The 4,147-nt window shown below is 42.2% G+C and overlaps 2 long non-coding RNA genes across 3 annotated transcripts; one reads left to right on the top strand and one right to left on the bottom strand.

Moving 5' to 3' along the window:
* Positions 1-729: 729 nt before the first annotated feature.
* LOC123968726 lies at positions 730-3,711 on the top strand. The gene is made up of 2 exons (XR_006824530.1): positions 730-864; positions 2,202-3,711. It is a non-coding gene; the product is annotated as an uncharacterized LOC123968726 (long non-coding RNA).
* LOC123968725 lies at positions 1,889-3,147 on the bottom strand. Of its 2 annotated transcripts, none has more exons than XR_006824528.1 (2): positions 2,159-3,147; positions 1,889-2,076 (listed from the first exon to the last, which is right to left on the bottom strand). It is a non-coding gene; the product is annotated as an uncharacterized LOC123968725 (long non-coding RNA). The 2 variants fall into 2 exon arrangements; XR_006824529.1 differs by having other exon boundaries at positions 2,167-3,147.
* Positions 3,712-4,147: the final 436 nt, after the last annotated feature.

Here is a 4,147-nt window from a genome sequence, read left to right as displayed (position 1 = left end):
GGCGCTAGTGGGCTGGGGATCAGGACCAGACTGGGGGCTAGCCGGTCAGGGATCAGGAGGGACAGACAGGAGGCTAGCGGCGCTAGCAGGCAGAGGACCAAGAGGGACAGGCAGGAGGCCAGCAGCGCTAGCAGGCAGAGGACCAGGCCGGGGGCTCAGCCGGGGACTAGCGGCACTAGCAGAACAGGGTGTGGAGCATGGCGTGGACACGGGGTGGAGATCAGGCAAAAGACCAGCAGGCCTCATGTAGAGCCCAGCCCAAGGAGCACAGGAGGAATTAAGGGATTTAGACAGGGCTATTTTGAGGAGTTCCAGCTTCTGAATCAACCCCGCCGCACCTGGCACCTCCCAAAACCAGGGCTCCTGGGGTAGGGTCCGTTCAATTGAAAGCACTAACAGCAGCCTCTTGCGACAGTCCTCAGTCAGGTCAAGCTCCAGAAACAATCTGTGCACGGCCGCTATCACCCTTTTCATCTCAAAACAATGATCACACAGATTACTCAGGCTAGAGCGATGAGGTTGCACCAGGTTAGGAGCAACGATGATCAAGCAGGGGTTGACTGGAGAACCGGGGTAGAAGTACTGTCAGAGATAAGGCTGATTGCTGGCAGGTGTGGCAGGCAGAGGAGGAGGCTTACGAGGTGCAGGTGCGGGTCGTTGGCTGGGCTCAGGAGCGGAGCGAGAGAGGGATAGCACACACAGAAGGAGAGGAGGAGACACAGGCAGGCAGGCCAAAACACAAGGGAAAAACAGAATCACAAGAAAGAAAAGGAGAAACAGACAGGAGACTCACCATTACCGGGCATACCGGGCTGCCACCACAACAGTAGTGTGTTCTGATCTCTTTCTCCTTGTTTTACCATGGTGAGCAATCTCTGCAAAGCGATGAAATATTTTTTTGGAGTCTCTCGAATAGACTCGTGTGCCAGAGGTCTTCTTAAAAGTTGTTGTTTAGGTACCAGAAACATTTTTTGTGCATACTCCATAGTCATCTAAATTTGTCTTGAAGCAATAAGACTCGATATAAAAAGGCACAGCGACAGGAGGGGGAGAAGAAAACCGCCAGATTGTTTAAGCATCATCTTCTCTTTCTTTGAAACGCAAACCTTTTTATTGGCAATTAGATTAATCTCCGCCTTCTTCTTTTAAAATTTTTGATAGTGTGTTTTATTTCAAGGGATTTTACCTTTTAAAACATTGTAAGCTATTTCGCATAATGATACCAAAAAGTCTGGTGATGCAAATTTAATAATAATCTTTCTCTGAGATGGAGATGCAGCATGCAGAGCTTGCAGGTTTCATTTAACGCGCTCAGACATGTTTATTTACTTTCTCTTATGCACATACTCAACAGGCAGGTCTGAAAGCAGTTAGGTTCTGAGTCTGAAATCATCAGGTGTCTTAGCTTTATAATCAATCGTTAAATAACCATAAGGAACAGTTGTGGCATCATCAAAACAATCCATAAAAAAAAAATACTGGTAGGGGAGAGTGGGGTAAGGTGAGACTTCGGGTAATGTGAGACACCCCCTGTATCTAGGCAACGAAACACATTTTTGGTCACCATTATGTTTTCAAGCCCCTTGCATTACCCCTTGGCCATGAAGGAGAGGACATCAGGGTGCTGTGGTAAGCATATTTTTATAGCATGTAAAAGTTAATTTTCTTGCTGTCAACTTAATCAACTGTTGTGCCAAAGCAAATTTATTCAGGTAGAAAAACTTATATCAAACATGTTGATGAACTTCCCCCATATAAAACCATGTGATGATGCTAGCTGAAGATTAGCCTGAATTGCTAAGAGAGATCGTTTATTCTAAAAATGTGGTGGTGGGGTAAAGTGAGACAAATGCTGTGGGGTAAAGTGAGACATGAGGCACAAGTTAAGTTTAGCCTTAAACACATTTTAATGTAATATTACATTACATGTGTTTTATTTCTAATGTCATAAACATTGTAGAAAAGCCATCATGCCAAGGCAATACACCAGGAAGACAACCTGGGGCAAAACACCCCTCAAGGAGATGGAGAGTGCAGCCGCTGAGGTCAAGGAAGGAAAGAAGTCTATAAGAGCAGCTGCAAGGGATAGAAATATTGACAAGTCAAGCCTCCTAAGATTCATGAATAAAAAAGAGAAAGGGGAAGTAAAATCAGTTACCTGATTACCTGGCCAAACCCTGAGCTGCAACCTGTCATTGCAGATGATCCAGATAGTCCACCCCCTGCAGATAATTCAGTCGCTGATGCTAATCCATCCACTGTGCATGGTCCACATGGATGTGCCTCGCCAGCTGACTGAGATATGCCACGTGTTACCAGCCGACCTGGATATGTGTCTCCTTGTGAAATCCTACCACTTCCCAAATGTCCCCCCAGAACACAAACCAAACGAAAGCGTATGAAGACAGTCGTCCTAACTGATACTCCTGAGAAGCAGACAATTGAAAAGGATTATAAAGAAAGACAAAAAAATTGGCAGGGAAGAAGCTAAATAGCAAAGAAAAGGGACAACCGAAAAAGAAAGCAACCAAAAAGAAAATCATAGTTAGCAGCTCTGAGGAGAGTGATGTCCCTGTCCCAATTGATAATGTGTGATCCAGGAAACACAGATCTGTCCGTGGGTGACTTTGTCATAGTTAACTTTGCAACCAAACACAGAAGCAGCCGCTACTTTGGCATGGTTGAGAAAGTTGAGGATAATGAAATACTGCACATTTTCTCAGAAGAATCCAGGGAAACACAAAAGAGTGGGAGAGACCCACGTTTGCTATAAAGGTAAATGATGTGGCATATGTTCCTAAAAGTGATGTGGTGAAAAAGCTGCCTCAACCTAAAAGGCCTGGAGGAACCACACGGAGAGAGCAACTCTTCATCTTTCCCTGTAACCGTCAGGGCTGGAATGGAGAGTAGGCCTAGTTGTAGAGTATGACAGTAGGCTGATGATCTAATCCAGGTTGGTCTAGTCCTGTGTCCCAAGCTGTTCTAGCTGGTTCTGATTGTCCTTAGTTCTGACCCCTAGACACTAGCTGGCTCTAAGGGTCCTGTGTTCTGACCCCCAGACCCCCTGTTTTCTTGTACTTTGTTTTCCCTATGTCTAATCTAACTGGTTCTGTCATTTGAATGTTAATTAAAACATTTTGAATTATATTATGTTGTATTTGATTTTGTTCAGTATAGAAAAAAAAATTGCTTAATTGACCAATCCTCATTCTGTTACTAGTCTGACATTAGTTCTGGAATGTGTGGTCGTCAAGCTAGCTGTCAGGATTCTAAATGTTACAATATGTGTTGTTATGGTAGTTTTAGAGTGGAAAAAGTAAGTGGATCAGTTTACCCTCAGCAGGTTCACTTTATCCCCTTGATTTCTCTGGTCTGTCTCAGTTTTCCCCTAAGCTGATTCAAAGTTTGTCAATCCTTTATGCAATTATAGTTTTTTTGTAAACTTTATTGTTCTCCACACTGTTGGAATAGACTATGGATCGGTCTCAATATGTTTTGTATTTTACTTCATCAAAATGTAATTAGTCTGTATACAGCCTCTATTGATTCAATGATGACTTTTTACTGTATGTTGTATGAGAGCACCCTGGATAACCCTGCTCTTAAAAAAAACAACTAGGCATACAGATTGAAATAAAAAATCACATGCAGCTGCTACTGTGCCCCCAACTTGTCAGTTGAATAATTTGACAAATAAATCTTTGCTTTAAACTCTGTTGTATTGAACTTTTTTAGGTGAAATAAAATCTTGCAGATAATGACAAAGTATTGCACCAGTATTGCCAGAAGGGCAGACTTTTTATGCTTAATTTAAACTTTAAAATACGAAAAAATATACACAACATAAAATAGTGCAAATTTGAGATTGTAACTTAGCTTTCAAATCATTGAAATATGGGTATGAAAACTAAAATGACCTAATAAAACTACACGCATGAAAGAGTGCTTTAACTGTACTTGACCCGTTGTTCAAGAAGAAATAGAACACAAAGCAGCAAAACTACACTATTGTGAATAGCCTACTTAGTGTACAATATAGAGTATGTTTCCATAAGCAAACAATTTAAGAAAAAAAAACAAAGTAGTGCAAATCTGTGATTGTAACTTGCTTTCACAGCATTGAAACATGAGCAAAAAAAAGTTTGCT

Source organism: Micropterus dolomieu, linkage group LG03 (assembly GCF_021292245.1).
Source record: "Micropterus dolomieu isolate WLL.071019.BEF.003 ecotype Adirondacks linkage group LG03, ASM2129224v1, whole genome shotgun sequence".
Lineage (NCBI taxonomy): Eukaryota > Metazoa > Chordata > Actinopteri > Centrarchiformes > Centrarchidae > Micropterus > Micropterus dolomieu.
The sequence above is the reverse complement of the archived record's forward strand: the minus strand, read 5'-3'. Positions and strand labels throughout refer to the sequence as shown.